General features: G+C 45.4%; 6 non-coding genes across 6 annotated transcripts; all 6 read left to right on the top strand.

Moving 5' to 3' along the window:
• The first annotated feature begins 982 nt into the window (after positions 1-982).
• LOC130327751 (U2 spliceosomal RNA) lies at positions 983-1,173 on the top strand. Its single transcript, XR_008872064.1, has one exon. It is a non-coding gene; the product is annotated as a U2 spliceosomal RNA (small nuclear RNA).
• A 2,093-nt stretch (positions 1,174-3,266) lies between these two features.
• On the top strand, positions 3,267-3,457 carry LOC130327750 (U2 spliceosomal RNA). The gene has a single exon (XR_008872063.1). It is a non-coding gene; the product is annotated as a U2 spliceosomal RNA (small nuclear RNA).
• A 2,085-nt stretch (positions 3,458-5,542) lies between these two features.
• On the top strand, positions 5,543-5,733 carry LOC130327749 (U2 spliceosomal RNA). Its single transcript, XR_008872062.1, has one exon. It is a non-coding gene; the product is annotated as a U2 spliceosomal RNA (small nuclear RNA).
• A 2,091-nt stretch (positions 5,734-7,824) lies between these two features.
• LOC130327748 (U2 spliceosomal RNA) lies at positions 7,825-8,015 on the top strand. Its single transcript, XR_008872061.1, has one exon. It is a non-coding gene; the product is annotated as a U2 spliceosomal RNA (small nuclear RNA).
• Positions 8,016-15,188: 7,173 nt separating this feature from the next.
• Positions 15,189-15,378, top strand: LOC130327832 (U2 spliceosomal RNA). The gene has a single exon (XR_008872137.1). It is a non-coding gene; the product is annotated as a U2 spliceosomal RNA (small nuclear RNA).
• Positions 15,379-17,460: 2,082 nt separating this feature from the next.
• LOC130327747 (U2 spliceosomal RNA) lies at positions 17,461-17,651 on the top strand. Its single transcript, XR_008872060.1, has one exon. It is a non-coding gene; the product is annotated as a U2 spliceosomal RNA (small nuclear RNA).
• Positions 17,652-18,268: the final 617 nt, after the last annotated feature.

Here is an 18,268-nt window from a genome sequence, read left to right as displayed (position 1 = left end):
AAAGTAAGAGGAAGAGAAGGGAAAAAAAGGTGGAAATGGGTTTAAAAGTGATTTCGGCGGAGAAATATATATATATATATATATATATATATATATATATATATATATACGCGCACACACACACATATATATAAACGTATTCTCCGTTGAGATATTGCAGCCGCTGCTGTGTCCAGGCCCAGGAGCCTTAGCACTGTGCTGTGATGTCACTCAATACCACTGACATCACTAGGTGTAAACAACATCTCTCCTTTGCTGTGTATGTGACTATGGAGCTGTTTGGTGATGTCGTCTATTATGGCCTTCATAGAAGCAACAGGAGATTGTTGCATCCATCTAGAACCCTCAGAACTACAGTGCTATGATGTCACTCACTTCCACAGGCCTTGCAGAGTGTAAACAACAACAACCCAGCTTTGTTGTGTATGTAACCATAGGGATTTGTGATGTCACCTAGAACCTTCACAGCAGCGACAGCTTTATGAGGAGCATCAGCACTGCTCTGCCTGAGCAGAACCATCACCGCCATAGGTTGTCAAATAACCCGGGTTTAACCCACACAGGTAAGTCCAATGGGGTGCAGGCATGTCCTCTATGCTTACAGCTTCCCGTGGGTGTTGGTTTGATACCGTTTGGGGACAGCCAAGGAGGCATCTGCAGGCAACAAAGGTAGGTGTGTGCTTGTGTGTGTGTTTCCTATGCAGATCCTAAGCCCAGTGTCACATGCAAGTAGGAGGAGTAAGAAGGGTTCCTGGCAAATCCGGGTTATGGATTGCATTTAAAAAGGCCCCGTGGGAGTGCAATGGGCCCCTGTCTTGCTGCTTAGCAATAATGGTATGGGTTTAGGTTCTGCTGTGTGTACTGGTGGTTGACTGCCCCCCAGCCCAGAGTGTGCATGGAAAATTGTCTGGCAGCCTCCCTGACAGCAAGCAGTGATAGTGCCCATGAAGGGGACCTTGTTGGGCCCGCCCCTTTCACGGTTATCGCTTCTCGGCCTTTTGGCTAAGATCAAGTGTAGTATCTGTTCTTATCAGTTTAATATCTGATACGTCCCCTATCTGGGGACCATATATTAAATGGATTTTTGAGAACGGGGGCCGATTTCGAAGCTTGCTTCCGTCGCCCTATGCATTGACCCGATATGGCAGTATCTTCGGGTACAGTGCACCACCCCCTTACAGGGTTAAAAAGAAAGATTCCTACTTTCATTGCTACCTGCTTGCTGGCTAGCCAGCTAGCCAGCCCTGTGGGCCTTGCTGCTGCTGCTGCTGCAGCCAAAAAACAAAAGGTGGTGCTGCTGCTGCTTCTGCTTCTGCTTGTGTCTGGCCGCTGTTGGAGCGTCCAGGCACAGGACTTCTGCTGCTGCTGACTAAATGGCCTCCTTAATTGGATCATTTGAGTAGCCAGCACACCTGTGCAGGTAGGGCATGACATGATAGGCAGCTGCCTTGATAGCGGGTGGGTGCTGAATGTTCCTAATTGACAAAATAAGATTAATGCTTATGAAGAAATATAAAATCTCATCCCTTCCCCAATATCGCGCCACACCCCTACCCCTTAATTCCCTGGTTGAACTTGATGGACATATGTCTTTTTTCGACCGTACTAACTATGTAACTATGTAACATAACATGGGGGGGGGGGGGGGGGTCTCCTGGCTGTTCACACAGGTGTGTCATTGCTGTACATTGACCATGCATTGCTTCTGTGGTATTGCAAAGGCAAAGACAAATGCTTCCAGCCATCCATTGCACTAATGGATTGGTCATCAGCTGGCTGTCTATGTCCCGCATCAATATAGACCAAAGTACAGAGGGTTAGGCTATGCTATTGTGCACCTACCTGATGCATCAGAAGGTGCGAGGCCCTTGCTAAATTCTGTGCACAGACTTTGAGATCTATGCTTTAGACTGTATCTAAACCTGCTCCAACATGGACTGACATTCTGGCCTACTTTCAGCCGATGCGACTTGTCTGTCGCTGAACAGTCGCTTTTTATGTATTCAGCACCTATGTATAATGTTGTAAAAATGCTCTAGAAGCTAAAGTCGCAGAAATGTCACACATATTTGGCCTGCAACTTTCTGTGCGACAAATTCAGACAGGAAAAATCAGTATAAATCCTTAGAAAATTATCCCCCAGTGTCTCCATCTGCTGGCGGTATTGAATAAGCATTGCTGCACTGATGGGGTATGCATTAGACGAAAAAAAAGAAGAAAAAGAAGAATAATACGCCCAGAAAAGAGGCGAAAAGGAGAAAAACGTAAAAAAACGTGAAAAAAAAGTAAGAGGAAGAGAAGGGAAAAAAAGGTGGAAATGGGTTTAAAAGTGATTTCGGCGGAGAAATATATATATATATATATATATATATATATATATATATATATATATACGCGCACACACACACATATATATAAACGTATTCTCCGTTGAGATATTGCAGCCGCTGCTGTGTCCAGGCCCAGGAGCCTTAGCACTGTGCTGTGATGTCACTCAATACCACTGACATCACTAGGTGTAAACAACATCTCTCCTTTGCTGTGTATGTGACTATGGAGCTGTTTGGTGATGTCGTCTATTATGGCCTTCATAGAAGCAACAGGAGATTGTTGCATCCATCTAGAACCCTCAGAACTACAGTGCTATGATGTCACTCACTTCCACAGGCCTTGCAGAGTGTAAACAACAACAACCCAGCTTTGTTGTGTATGTAACCATAGGGATTTGTGATGTCACCTAGAACCTTCACAGCAGCGACAGCTTTATGAGGAGCATCAGCACTGCTCTGCCTGAGCAGAACCATCACCGCCATAGGTTGTCAAATAACCCGGGTTTAACCCACACAGGTAAGTCCAATGGGGTGCAGGCATGTCCTCTATGCTTACAGCTTCCCGTGGGTGTTGGTTTGATACCGTTTGGGGACAGCCAAGGAGGCATCTGCAGGCAACAAAGGTAGGTGTGTGCTTGTGTGTGTGTTTCCTATGCAGATCCTAAGCCCAGTGTCACATGCAAGTAGGAGGAGTAAGAAGGGTTCCTGGCAAATCCGGGTTATGGATTGCATTTAAAAAGGCCCCGTGGGAGTGCAATGGGCCCCTGTCTTGCTGCTTAGCAATAATGGTATGGGTTTAGGTTCTGCTGTGTGTACTGGTGGTTGACTGCCCCCCAGCCCAGAGTGTGCATGGAAAATTGTCTGGCAGCCTCCCTGACAGCAAGCAGTGATAGTGCCCATGAAGGGGACCTTGTTGGGCCCGCCCCTTTCACGGTTATCGCTTCTCGGCCTTTTGGCTAAGATCAAGTGTAGTATCTGTTCTTATCAGTTTAATATCTGATACGTCCCCTATCTGGGGACCATATATTAAATGGATTTTTGAGAACGGGGGCCGATTTCGAAGCTTGCTTCCGTCGCCCTATGCATTGACCCGATATGGCAGTATCTTCGGGTACAGTGCACCACCCCCTTACAGGGTTAAAAAGAAAGATTCCTACTTTCATTGCTACCTGCTTGCTGGCTAGCCAGCTAGCCAGCCCTGTGGGCCTTGCTGCTGCTGCTGCTGCAGCCAAAAAACAAAAGGTGGTGCTGCTGCTGCTGCTGCTTCTGCTTGTGTCTGGCCGCTGTTGGAGCGTCCAGGCACAGGACTTCTGCTGCTGCTGACTAAATGGCCTCCTTAATTGGATCATTTGAGTAGCCAGCACACCTGTGCAGGTAGGGCATGACATGATAGGCAGCTGCCTTGATAGCGGGTGGGTGCTGAATGTTCCTAATTGACAAAATAAGATTAATGCTTATGAAGAAATATAAAATCTCATCCCTTCCCCAATATCGCGCCACACCCCTACCCCTTAATTCCCTGGTTGAACTTGATGGACATATGTCTTTTTTCGACCGTACTAACTATGTAACTATGTAACATAACATGGGGGGGGGGGGGTCTCCTGGCTGTTCACACAGGTGTGTCATTGCTGTACATTGACCATGCATTGCTTCTGTGGTATTGCAAAGGCAAAGACAAATGCTTCCAGCCATCCATTGCACTAATGGATTGGTCATCAGCTGGCTGTCTATGTCCCGCATCAATATAGACCAAAGTACAGAGGGTTAGGCTATGCTATTGTGCACCTACCTGATGCATCAGAAGGTGCGAGGCCCTTGCTAAATTCTGTGCACAGACTTTGAGATCTATGCTTTAGACTGTATCTAAACCTGCTCCAACATGGACTGACATTCTGGCCTACTTTCAGCCGATGCGACTTGTCTGTCGCTGAACAGTCGCTTTTTATGTATTCAGCACCTATGTATAATGTTGTAAAAATGCTCTAGAAGCTAAAGTCGCAGAAATGTCACACATATTTGGCCTGCAACTTTCTGTGCGACAAATTCAGACAGGAAAAATCAGTATAAATCCTTAGAAAATTATCCCCCAGTGTCTCCATCTGCTGGCGGTATTGAATAAGCATTGCTGCACTGATGGGGTATGCATTAGACGAAAAAAAAGAAGAAAAAGAAGAATAATACGCCCAGAAAAGAGGCGAAAAGGAGAAAAACGTAAAAAAACGTGAAAAAAAAGTAAGAGGAAGAGAAGGGAAAAAAAGGTGGAAATGGGTTTAAAAGTGATTTCGGCGGAGAAATATATATATATATATATATATATATATATATATATATATATACGCGCACACACACACATATATATAAACGTATTCTCCGTTGAGATATTGCAGCCGCTGCTGTATCCAGGCCCAGGAGCCTTAGCACTGTGCTGTGATGTCACTCAATACCACTGACATCACTAGGTGTAAACAACATCTCTCCTTTGCTGTGTATGTGACTATGGAGCTGTTTGGTGATGTCGTCTATTATGGCCTTCATAGAAGCAACAGGAGATTGTTGCATCCATCTAGAACCCTCAGAACTACAGTGCTATGATGTCACTCACTTCCACAGGCCTTGCAGAGTGTAAACAACAACAACCCAGCTTTGTTGTGTATGTAACCATAGGGATTTGTGATGTCACCTAGAACCTTCACAGCAGCGACAGCTTTATGAGGAGCATCAGCACTGCTCTGCCTGAGCAGAACCATCACCGCCATAGGTTGTCAAATAACCCGGGTTTAACCCACACAGGTAAGTCCAATGGGGTGCAGGCATGTCCTCTATGCTTACAGCTTCCCGTGGGTGTTGGTTTGATACCGTTTGGGGACAGCCAAGGAGGCATCTGCAGGCAACAAAGGTAGGTGTGTGCTTGTGTGTGTGTTTCCTATGCAGATCCTAAGCCCAGTGTCACATGCAAGTAGGAGGAGTAAGAAGGGTTCCTGGCAAATCCGGGTTATGGATTGCATTTAAAAAGGCCCCGTGGGAGTGCAATGGGCCCCTGTCTTGCTGCTTAGCAATAATGGTATGGGTTTAGGTTCTGCTGTGTGTACTGGTGGTTGACTGCCCCCCAGCCCAGAGTGTGCATGGAAAATTGTCTGGCAGCCTCCCTGACAGCAAGCAGTGATAGTGCCCATGAAGGGGACCTTGTTGGGCCCGCCCCTTTCACGGTTATCGCTTCTCGGCCTTTTGGCTAAGATCAAGTGTAGTATCTGTTCTTATCAGTTTAATATCTGATACGTCCCCTATCTGGGGACCATATATTAAATGGATTTTTGAGAACGGGGGCCGATTTCGAAGCTTGCTTCCGTCGCCCTATGCATTGACCCGATATGGCAGTATCTTCGGGTACAGTGCACCACCCCCTTACAGGGTTAAAAAGAAAGATTCCTACTTTCATTGCTACCTGCTTGCTGGCTAGCCAGCTAGCCAGCCCTGTGGGCCTTGCTGCTGCTGCTGCTGCAGCCAAAAAACAAAAGGTGGTGCTGCTGCTGCTTCTGCTTCTGCTTGTGTCTGGCCGCTGTTGGAGCGTCCAGGCACAGGACTTCTGCTGCTGCTGACTAAATGGCCTCCTTAATTGGATCATTTGAGTAGCCAGCACACCTGTGCAGGTAGGGCATGACATGATAGGCAGCTGCCTTGATAGCGGGTGGGTGCTGAATGTTCCTAATTGACAAAATAAGATTAATGCTTATGAAGAAATATAAAATCTCATCCCTTCCCCAATATCGCGCCACACCCCTACCCCTTAATTCCCTGGTTGAACTTGATGGACATATGTCTTTTTTCGACCGTACTAACTATGTAACTATGTAACATAACATGGGGGGGGGGGGGGGGGTCTCCTGGCTGTTCACACAGGTGTGTCATTGCTGTACATTGACCATGCATTGCTTCTGTGGTATTGCAAAGGCAAAGACAAATGCTTCCAGCCATCCATTGCACTAATGGATTGGTCATCAGCTGGCTGTCTATGTCCCGCATCAATATAGACCAAAGTACAGAGGGTTAGGCTATGCTATTGTGCACCTACCTGATGCATCAGAAGGTGCGAGGCCCTTGCTAAATTCTGTGCACAGACTTTGAGATCTATGCTTTAGACTGTATCTAAACCTGCTCCAACATGGACTGACATTCTGGCCTACTTTCAGCCGATGCGACTTGTCTGTCGCTGAACAGTCGCTTTTTATGTATTCAGCACCTATGTATAATGTTGTAAAAATGCTCTAGAAGCTAAAGTCGCAGAAATGTCACACATATTTGGCCTGCAACTTTCTGTGCGACAAATTCAGACAGGAAAAATCAGTATAAATCCTTAGAAAATTATCCCCCAGTGTCTCCATCTGCTGGCGGTATTGAATAAGCATTGCTGCACTGATGGGGTATGCATTAGACGAAAAAAAAGAAGAAAAAGAAGAATAATACGCCCAGAAAAGAGGCGAAAAGGAGAAAAACGTAAAAAAACGTGAAAAAAAAGTAAGAGGAAGAGAAGGGAAAAAAAGGTGGAAATGGGTTTAAAAGTGATTTCGGCGGAGAAATATATATATATATATATATATATATATATATATATATATATATACGCGCACACACACACATATATATAAACGTATTCTCCGTTGAGATATTGCAGCCGCTGCTGTGTCCAGGCCCAGGAGCCTTAGCACTGTGCTGTGATGTCACTCAATACCACTGACATCACTAGGTGTAAACAACATCTCTCCTTTGCTGTGTATGTGACTATGGAGCTGTTTGGTGATGTCGTCTATTATGGCCTTCATAGAAGCAACAGGAGATTGTTGCATCCATCTAGAACCCTCAGAACTACAGTGCTATGATGTCACTCACTTCCACAGGCCTTGCAGAGTGTAAACAACAACAACCCAGCTTTGTTGTGTATGTAACCATAGGGATTTGTGATGTCACCTAGAACCTTCACAGCAGCGACAGCTTTATGAGGAGCATCAGCACTGCTCTGCCTGAGCAGAACCATCACCGCCATAGGTTGTCAAATAACCCGGGTTTAACCCACACAGGTAAGTCCAATGGGGTGCAGGCATGTCCTCTATGCTTACAGCTTCCCGTGGGTGTTGGTTTGATACCGTTTGGGGACAGCCAAGGAGGCATCTGCAGGCAACAAAGGTAGGTGTGTGCTTGTGTGTGTGTTTCCTATGCAGATCCTAAGCCCAGTGTCACATGCAAGTAGGAGGAGTAAGAAGGGTTCCTGGCAAATCCGGGTTATGGATTGCATTTAAAAAGGCCCCGTGGGAGTGCAATGGGCCCCTGTCTTGCTGCTTAGCAATAATGGTATGGGTTTAGGTTCTGCTGTGTGTACTGGTGGTTGACTGCCCCCCAGCCCAGAGTGTGCATGGAAAATTGTCTGGCAGCCTCCCTGACAGCAAGCAGTGATAGTGCCCATGAAGGGGACCTTGTTGGGCCCGCCCCTTTCACGGTTATCGCTTCTCGGCCTTTTGGCTAAGATCAAGTGTAGTATCTGTTCTTATCAGTTTAATATCTGATACGTCCCCTATCTGGGGACCATATATTAAATGGATTTTTGAGAACGGGGGCCGATTTCGAAGCTTGCTTCCGTCGCCCTATGCATTGACCCGATATGGCAGTATCTTCGGGTACAGTGCACCACCCCCTTACAGGGTTAAAAAGAAAGATTCCTACTTTCATTGCTACCTGCTTGCTGGATAGCCAGCTAGCCAGCCCTGTGGGCCTTGCTGCTGCTGCTGCTGCAGCCAAAAAACAAAAGGTGGTGCTGCTGCTGCTTCTGCTTCTGCTTGTGTCTGGCCGCTGTTGGAGCGTCCAGGCACAGGACTTCTGCTGCTGCTGACTAAATGGCCTCCTTAATTGGATCATTTGAGTAGCCAGCACACCTGTGCAGGTAGGGCATGACATGATAGGCAGCTGCCTTGATAGCGGGTGGGTGCTGAATGTTCCTAATTGACAAAATAAGATTAATGCTTATGAAGAAATATAAAATCTCATCCCTTCCCCAATATCGCGCCACACCCCTACCCCTTAATTCCCTGGTTGAACTTGATGGACATATGTCTTTTTTCGACCGTACTAACTATGTAACTATGTAACATAACATGGGGGGGGGGGGTCTCCTGGCTGTTCACACAGGTGTGTCATTGCTGTACATTGACCATGCATTGCTTCTGTGGTATTGCAAAGGCAAAGACAAATGCTTCCAGCCATCCATTGCACTAATGGATTGGTCATCAGCTGGCTGTCTATGTCCCGCATCAATATAGACCAAAGTACAGAGGGTTAGGCTATGCTATTGTGCACCTACCTGATGCATCAGAAGGTGCGAGGCCCTTGCTAAATTCTGTGCACAGACTTTGAGATCTATGCTTTAGACTGTATCTAAACCTGCTCCAACATGGACTGACATTCTGGCCTACTTTCAGCCGATGCGACTTGTCTGTCGCTGAACAGTCGCTTTTTATGTATTCAGCACCTATGTATAATGTTGTAAAAATGCTCTAGAAGCTAAAGTCGCAGAAATGTCACACATATTTGGCCTGCAACTTTCTGTGCGACAAATTCAGACAGGAAAAATCAGTATAAATCCTTAGAAAATTATCCCCCAGTGTCTCCATCTGCTGGCGGTATTGAATAAGCATTGCTGCACTGATGGGGTATGCATTAGACGAAAAAAAAGAAGAAAAAGAAGAATAATACGCCCAGAAAAGAGGCGAAAAGGAGAAAAACGTAAAAAAACGTGAAAAAAAAGTAAGAGGAAGAGAAGGGAAAAAAAGGTGGAAATGGGTTTAAAAGTGATTTCGGCGGAGAAATATATATATATATATATATATATATATATATATACGCGCACACACACACATATATATAAACGTATTCTCCGTTGAGATATTGCAGCCGCTGCTGTGTCCAGGCCCAGGAGCCTTAGCACTGTGCTGTGATGTCACTCAATACCACTGACATCACTAGGTGTAAACAACATCTCTCCTTTGCTGTGTATGTGACTATGGAGCTGTTTGGTGATGTCGTCTATTATGGCCTTCATAGAAGCAACAGGAGATTGTTGCATCCATCTAGAACCCTCAGAACTACAGTGCTATGATGTCACTCACTTCCACAGGCCTTGCAGAGTGTAAACAACAACAACCCAGCTTTGTTGTGTATGTAACCATAGGGATTTGTGATGTCACCTAGAACCTTCACAGCAGCGACAGCTTTATGAGGAGCATCAGCACTGCTCTGCCTGAGCAGAACCATCACCGCCATAGGTTGTCAAATAACCCGGGTTTAACCCACACAGGTAAGTCCAATGGGGTGCAGGCATGTCCTCTATGCTTACAGCTTCCCGTGGGTGTTGGTTTGATACCGTTTGGGGACAGCCAAGGAGGCATCTGCAGGCAACAAAGGTAGGTGTGTGCTTGTGTGTGTGTTTCCTATGCAGATCCTAAGCCCAGTGTCACATGCAAGTAGGAGGAGTAAGAAGGGTTCCTGGCAAATCCGGGTTATGGATTGCATTTAAAAAGGCCCCGTGGGAGTGCAATGGGCCCCTGTCTTGCTGCTTAGCAATAATGGTATGGGTTTAGGTTCTGCTGTGTGTACTGGTGGTTGACTGCCCCCCAGCCCAGAGTGTGCATGGAAAATTGTCTGGCAGCCTCCCTGACAGCAAGCAGTGATAGTGCCCATGAAGGGGACCTTGTTGGGCCCGCCCCTTTCACGGTTATCGCTTCTCGGCCTTTTGGCTAAGATCAAGTGTCTTGCCCTAAGGTATTCGGGTACCCCTCTCCTCGGCCTTGTGGGATCGCCCAGGTTTATTGCCTGGGCTTCACCCACCTGCTGCTATTGGGGAGAGGGCTTAGTCCCAGGATAACGGGAAGGTGATCATCGGAGGACGGGTCTGCCGGAGAGGATGGCTAATGCGCCGAACGCTCCTAATACAGTACGGCTGTTTATCGAGGAGGAAAAGAGGAGTGCCTACGGGATTTTGCATGTCCAGCAGAAGGTCGTGGAAGGAGTGCTGAGGATGCCGCATGCTTCCATCTTCTGTGTCCAGGTCTTTCCCAGCCAAGGATTCTTTGACGTGACCTTCTACAACCTGGATGATCTCCGTACCTGTCTCTACCGGAGTAAGGAGAATGCTTCTCACCCTGACCTACAAGGGATCCGATTCATTTCCTGCGAGGCTCGGCCTAAGAAAGTTCCAGTGGTAGTGCATATGTACAACCCTTTTGTGCGGGATGAGGAGATCCAGACCTTTCTAAGAAGGTATTGTGTGTCTGTTTCTGGTGCGGAGAGGAAAAATAACATCCTGGGGACTTTCACAGGCATGAGACGTTTTTGGGTGGAGTTTAGGCCTGCCCCCGAGGGTGGTGCTGAAGGTTTTTGTCACCCCCCGCAGAACTTTGCGATAGGGAACAACAGGGGGTTTCTGCACTACCCGGGGATGCCAAGTTTTTGCCGGGACTGTTTTTGCTTTGGTCATACCAGAGAGAACTGTACAACCGGGCAGGTTTGCAGGAACTGCCACAAGCCTGATCACCGCACTGCAGACTGTCCCGAGAAACGCAAGTGTCATTTCTGTGGTTCTTCGGATCACCTGGCTAGGAGTTGCCCCACTTACCAGTCTGGGGCACCCCGATCATATGCAATGGCTCTTCGAGGTGGGACAGTTCCTGAGGACTCCAATGCTGCCAGGGCAGGCGATGCAGAGGTTAGCGTGCTGACCAGTGAAGCAGAGTCTGCCCCTGTTTTTCCTTCCATTTCTAGGTCTGTTCCGGATGCTTTGGTGGCAGAGGGGGAGAAGGCGGAGTCTGTTTCGGGGGCATCTGTTTCGGAGGCCTCTGATCCGCCAGAGGAGATGACTGTGGACAAAGAATCCTTGAAGAGAAAGATGCCGGTGGAAGAATCGGAGGATGACTGTCCGACTCCTCAGAGTCAAAGGATTGAGGACTTTCCTAGCCCGGGAAGGGAGGAGGCAGGTGGAGGGTCGTCATGTCAGATTGATTCTGACTCCTCTTTATCCTCCCTGGGCACAGGTTATTTGGAGGAATGTTCAGTCAAAAAATTGACAAAGACTCTTAAGTTTAAGGAAGGGGAGGCAAAAAATAAGGGTAGAGGTCGGGGAAAGGCTAGGCCTCCTTTTGATAATGCTTGATTTTGTATTTCCTTTTTTTCCTTCAAATGTTTGAATGAGTTTAACAATTGGTTCTCTAAATGTCCGCAGTATTAGATCTTTAGAAAGGAGATCCGCCATTTTTGATTTACTTTCTAGATATTCTTTTGATGTTCTAGGTCTCCAGGAGTGCTGCTTGGATGGGGAGCCAAATATCTCCTGGCCTTATGGGCAATCGGTATGGTCTGGTTCAATGGAACGTAATTCGGGGGTGGGGATTTTGTTCAAAAGTAATGAGTTTGTTGTTAAAAAAGTTTTCCATATTGTTCCGGGTAGGGTATTATTAGTGCATTTTATTTTCAGGGGTTTCACATATAAAGTAATTAATGTTTATGCTCCAACTGGGAGGAAGGAAAGAGGGGAGGTGTTTGAGAAATTATATTTCTTTTTGAGTGGGAGGGATGATGTGTTCCTTATAGGGGATTTCAATTGTATAATAACAGAGGGGGATAGGAGTAGTACTACGGTGGGTGGTGGGTCTGGTTTAGACAGTACTAGTAAGCAGCTTAAAGAGATTGTAAATTTATTTGGGTTAAAGGATTCCTTTGTTGCCCATAATGATGGTACTATCGGTTATACATATTTTTCTAACAATACAAGTTCGCGTATTGATTTCATTTTTGTCTCAAAACTAATGTCTGTTTCTAATTTCAGACGGAGGAGGTTACCGTTCACGGATCATGCCTGGATTGAGTGTGTGGTAAAAGGTGGTGGTCTAAGTGAGTATGGAAAGGGTGTTTGGAAGTTGAATGTGTCTTTATTGGATAATGAATGTGTATTACAAGAATATAGGGAGCGTTTTGATGGATGGGTGTTGAGGAAGGATGCATTTTATAGTGTGGTTGAGTGGTGGGAGTGGGTGAAGTTAGAGACTAAAAGGTTTTTTATTAAAAAAGGGTGTGAGAAAGGGAGGAAAGATAGAGAAGAGTATGAGAGATGGCAAAGAAGGTTAGAGTATTTGTATGAATTGAGGCGTTTGGGGATGAGTGTTGAGAAGGAGATTGAGGAAGCTCGTGGAAGTGTGAATGAGTGTCTGGAGAGGAATGGAAGGAAGATTATTGCACAGGCTAGGGTTGAAGTGAAAGAGAAGGATGAGAAATGTAGCAAATTTTTCTTTAAAAAGGCATTCAGTAAAAAAACTGAGATGATGAGTGTTTTTACGAATGATGGGGTAGAGGTCTTTGGTAAGGATGAGGTGTTAGAGGAAGTGTGGAAGTTTTATTCTGATTTATTCACGGAGAAGGAGCGGGACGTGACTCTAGAGGAGGAATGTTTGGGATATGTGGATAAGCGTTTGGATGAAATTGATGGGTTCTTTATGGAAGAGGATGTGAGGAAGAGTGAGGTGGAGGATGCTGTGAATGGGATGAAGAAAGGAAAGGTGGCAGGGAGTGATGGTTTGCCTGTGGAATTTTATCTTGTGTTTTGGGATATGTTAGGGGATTATGTATGGGAGGTGTGTAAGGAAGTACTTAGGAGAGGGAAGTTATCTAAAAGTATGAGTGAGAGTGTGACTGTGTTATTGTTTAAAAAAGGGGATAAGAGGGATCTTAAAAATTGGAGGCCTATAGCGCTCTTGAATTGTGATTACAAAATTATTGCTAAAGTTATTGCGAGTAGGTTAAAGGATGTGATTGATTGTATGGTAGGTGAGGAGCAAATGTGTACAGTGCCTGATCGTAGGATTTCTGAATGTCTGTTAGGTCTGAGGGATGTATTGTGGGACTGTAAAACTAGGAAGCAAGGTGTGGCTGTTGTTACGGTGGATTTTGAAAAAGCGTATGATAGGGTGGTGCATGATTTATTGTTTAGGGTTTTGAGGAGGATGAATGTGCCGGACAGAATGGTGAAGTGGATTGAATGTTTGTATAGGGACATTTATAGTAAGATTCAGGTCAATGGTTTTCTGAGTAGGGAAGTGAGTATAAAATCTGGAGTGCGGCAGGGGTGTCCCCTGTCGCCAATTCTTTTTATTTGTATGATTGAGCCTTTGTTGGGGATGATTAGGAGAGATAAGGTGATGCGGGGTATAGAAATACCTGGTAGTCATGGGAAGGATATGCGAGTGATTGGTTACATGGATGATGTTACTGTTGTATGTAAGTCAATGGCAGGGGTAAGGCGTGCTAAGTTATTGATTGAGTGTTTCTGTTTAATGAGTGGGTTTAAGCTTAATGTTGGGAAGAGTGGTTGTAAATTTTTTGAGGGGTGGGGAGAGAGTGGGTTGTGCGAGTGGCCTGTGAGAGAGGGGGGTGTGGAAGTGCTTGGGGTGGTGTTTGATAATGATTTGTATGGGAAAGAAAGTTGGGAGAGGGTTTTGGGGAGGGTGGGGAATAAAATAAACTTCTGGTCTTTAAGGACTTTATCGATTGAGGGAAGGATTCTGGTTATTAAAGCTGTTATAATTCCTATTTTGCTTTATGTTAATTATGTGTTTCCTCCACCGGATAGGTGTCTGGCAAGAATTATCAGGCAGATCTTTGTTTTCTTATGGAATTCAAGGATGGAGAAATTGAGTCGTGGGAAGGTGGTGAAAAGCAGAATGCATGGTGGGAAAGGAATGATGAATGTGGAAGTGTTCCTGGCTGTGAAGTATGTCAGTTTTTGTCTCGCTGTAAGTAAGAAGGAATGTGTGTTTGGGTGCATGGTAAGGTATTTGGCTGGTAATGTGTTGTTGAAATATAAGCTAATGGAAAGGGACTTAAGGGTACCTGTAAGTTTTGAGGTTCCTTGGTTCTATCAGAGAATAGGGCGGTGTGTCAGGAAAAATAATCTGGAATGTGTGACTGAATGGAATGATAGTAAGAAGGTGATGAAAGTGTTGGAGCAGAGAGAAACAGTGGAATGTGTGGGAGGTCTGTCTGAGAAGGATTGTAAGGTAGTGTGGAAAAATGTCAGTCACAAGGAACTGACAAATAAACAAAAGGACTTGTCTTGGATGTTAGCTCATGGGTGTCTGCCAACAAGGGAATTTCAGAGGAGAAGGAGATTGGTAGACAGTGAAGTGTGTCCCAGGGATGGTTGCGGTGGATGTGAGAATTATGTACATGTGTTTTGGGAGTGTGGTTATGCGAAGTCTGTGTGGAGAAAAATGTCTGGTCTAATTAAAAATCTTACTGGAATTGAAATCTTATCCTTTAATATGATGATGTTTGGTTTGTGTGCAGTGGAGAGAGAGAAGGCAAGAGTGTTATGGTTCATAGTAAATTGTGTAAAAGAGGTTCTGTGGGATGTAAGGAATATTAGGATTTTCAATCAAACTGAAGTAAGTGTGAAGGAATGTCTGGGCATGATCCGTGGTAAAATTTACCTTTACGTATTATGTGATAGGAAAAACTATGGTTCTGATGATGCAGAGGGGATCTGGAAACACAAAAAATGGAAGTACTGGTTATGATTGTATTCTTATTTGTCTTTCTTTTTCTTTTCTTACAGATTATATCCTGATATGAAGGGACAGTTGGAGGGACAGAATCCGCTGCAATTTATTTTTTCTGAGGGAAAGTCATGAAGGGAAAGCTTTTTGTTATATGTACATGTAAAGACATGCTTCCTGTATATATTGTATATGTCAAATATGTGTTATTCATGTGTTTTCAGATGAATATGTAATTTTTTGAATGATTTACTTGGTTATGTATTGTATATTTCCTTTTCAATAAAAAAAAAAAAAAAAAAAAAAAATCTGTTCTTATCAGTTTAATATCTGATACGTCCCCTATCTGGGGACCATATATTAAATGGATTTTTGAGAACGGGGGCCGATTTCGAAGCTTGCTTCCGTCGCCCTATGCATTGACCCGATATGGCAGTATCTTCGGGTACAGTGCACCACCCCCTTACAGGGTTAAAAAGAAAGATTCCTACTTTCATTGCTACCTGCTTGCTGGCTAGCCAGCTAGCCAGCCCTGTGGGCCTTGCTGCTGCTGCTGCTGCAGCCAAAAAACAAAAGGTGGTGCTGCTGCTGCTTCTGCTTCTGCTTGTGTCTGGCCGCTGTTGGAGCGTCCAGGCACAGGACTTCTGCTGCTGCTGACTAAATGGCCTCCTTAATTGGATCATTTGAGTAGCCAGCACACCTGTGCAGGTAGGGCATGACATGATAGGCAGCTGCCTTGATAGCGGGTGGGTGCTGAATGTTCCTAATTGACAAAATAAGATTAATGCTTATGAAGAAATATAAAATCTCATCCCTTCCCCAATATCGCGCCACACCCCTACCCCTTAATTCCCTGGTTGAACTTGATGGACATATGTCTTTTTTCGACCGTACTAACTATGTAACTATGTAACATAACATGGGGGGGGGGGGTCTCCTGGCTGTTCACACAGGTGTGTCATTGCTGTACATTGACCATGCATTGCTTCTGTGGTATTGCAAAGGCAAAGACAAATGCTTCCAGCCATCCATTGCACTAATGGATTGGTCATCAGCTGGCTGTCTATGTCCCGCATCAATATAGACCAAAGTACAGAGGGTTAGGCTATGCTATTGTGCACCTACCTGATGCATCAGAAGGTGCGAGGCCCTTGCTAAATTCTGTGCACAGACTTTGAGATCTATGCTTTAGACTGTATCTAAACCTGCTCCAACATGGACTGACATTCTGGCCTACTTTCAGCCGATGCGACTTGTCTGTCGCTGAACAGTCGCTTTTTATGTATTCAGCACCTATGTATAATGTTGTAAAAATGCTCTAGAAGCTAAAGTCGCAGAAATGTCACACATATTTGGCCTGCAACTTTCTGTGCGACAAATTCAGACAGGAAAAATCAGTATAAATCCTTAGAAAATTATCCCCCAGTGTCTCCATCTGCTGGCGGTATTGAATAAGCATTGCTGCACTGATGGGGTATGCATTAGACGAAAAAAAAGAAGAAAAAGAAGAATAATACGCCCAGAAAAGAGGCGAAAAGGAGAAAAACGTAAAAAAACGTGAAAAAAAAGTAAGAGGAAGAGAAGGGAAAAAAAGGTGGAAATGGGTTTAAAAGTGATTTCGGCGGAGAAATATATATATATATATATATATATATATATATATATATATACGCGCACACACACACATATATATAAACGTATTCTCCGTTGAGATATTGCAGCCGCTGCTGTATCCAGGCCCAGGAGCCTTAGCACTGTGCTGTGATGTCACTCAATACCACTGACATCACTAGGTGTAAACAACATCTCTCCTTTGCTGTGTATGTGACTATGGAGCTGTTTGGTGATGTCGTCTATTATGGCCTTCATAGAAGCAACAGGAGATTGTTGCATCCATCTAGAACCCTCAGAACTACAGTGCTATGATGTCACTCACTTCCACAGGCCTTGCAGAGTGTAAACAACAACAACCCAGCTTTGTTGTGTATGTAACCATAGGGATTTGTGATGTCACCTAGAACCTTCACAGCAGCGACAGCTTTATGAGGAGCATCAGCACTGCTCTGCCTGAGCAGAACCATCACCGCCATAGGTTGTCAAATAACCCGGGTTTAACCCACACAGGTAAGTCCAATGGGGTGCAGGCATGTCCTCTATGCTTACAGCTTCCCGTGGGTGTTGGTTTGATACCGTTTGGGGACAGCCAAGGAGGCATCTGCAGGCAACAAAGGTAGGTGTGTGCTTGTGTGTGTGTTTCCTATGCAGATCCTAAGCCCAGTGTCACATGCAAGTAGGAGGAGTAAGAAGGGTTCCTGGCAAATCCGGGTTATGGATTGCATTTAAAAAGGCCCCGTGGGAGTGCAATGGGCCCCTGTCTTGCTGCTTAGCAATAATGGTATGGGTTTAGGTTCTGCTGTGTGTACTGGTGGTTGACTGCCCCCCAGCCCAGAGTGTGCATGGAAAATTGTCTGGCAGCCTCCCTGACAGCAAGCAGTGATAGTGCCCATGAAGGGGACCTTGTTGGGCCCGCCCCTTTCACGGTTATCGCTTCTCGGCCTTTTGGCTAAGATCAAGTGTAGTATCTGTTCTTATCAGTTTAATATCTGATACGTCCCCTATCTGGGGACCATATATTAAATGGATTTTTGAGAACGGGGGCCGATTTCGAAGCTTGCTTCCGTCGCCCTATGCATTGACCCGATATGGCAGTATCTTCGGGTACAGTGCACCACCCCCTTACAGGGTTAAAAAGAAAGATTCCTACTTTCATTGCTACCTGCTTGCTGGCTAGCCAGCTAGCCAGCCCTGTGGGCCTTGCTGCTGCTGCTGCTGCAGCCAAAAAACAAAAGGTGGTGCTGCTGCTGCTTCTGCTTCTGCTTGTGTCTGGCCGCTGTTGGAGCGTCCAGGCACAGGACTTCTGCTGCTGCTGACTAAATGGCCTCCTTAATTGGATCATTTGAGTAGCCAGCACACCTGTGCAGGTAGGGCATGACATGATAGGCAGCTGCCTTGATAGCGGGTGGGTGCTGAATGTTCCTAATTGACAAAATAAGATTAATGCTTATGAAGAAATATAAAATCTCATCCCTTCCCCAATATCGCGCCACACCCCTACCCCTTAATTCCCTGGTTGAACTTGATGGACATATGTCTTTTTTCGACCGTACTAACTATGTAACTATGTAACATAACATGGGGGGGGGGGTCTCCTGGCTGTTCACACAGGTGTGTCATTGCTGTACATTGACCATGCATTGCTTCTGTGGTATTGCAAAGGCAAAGACAAATGCTTCCAGCCATCCATTGCACTAATGGATTGGTCATCAGCTGGCTGTCTATGTCCCGCATCAA

The sequence above is a fragment of the Hyla sarda genome, unplaced genomic scaffold (genome assembly GCF_029499605.1).
Source record: "Hyla sarda isolate aHylSar1 unplaced genomic scaffold, aHylSar1.hap1 scaffold_303, whole genome shotgun sequence".
In the NCBI taxonomy this organism is placed as follows: Eukaryota; Metazoa; Chordata; class Amphibia; order Anura; family Hylidae; genus Hyla; species Hyla sarda.
The sequence above is the reverse complement of the archived record's forward strand: the minus strand, read 5'-3'. Positions and strand labels throughout refer to the sequence as shown.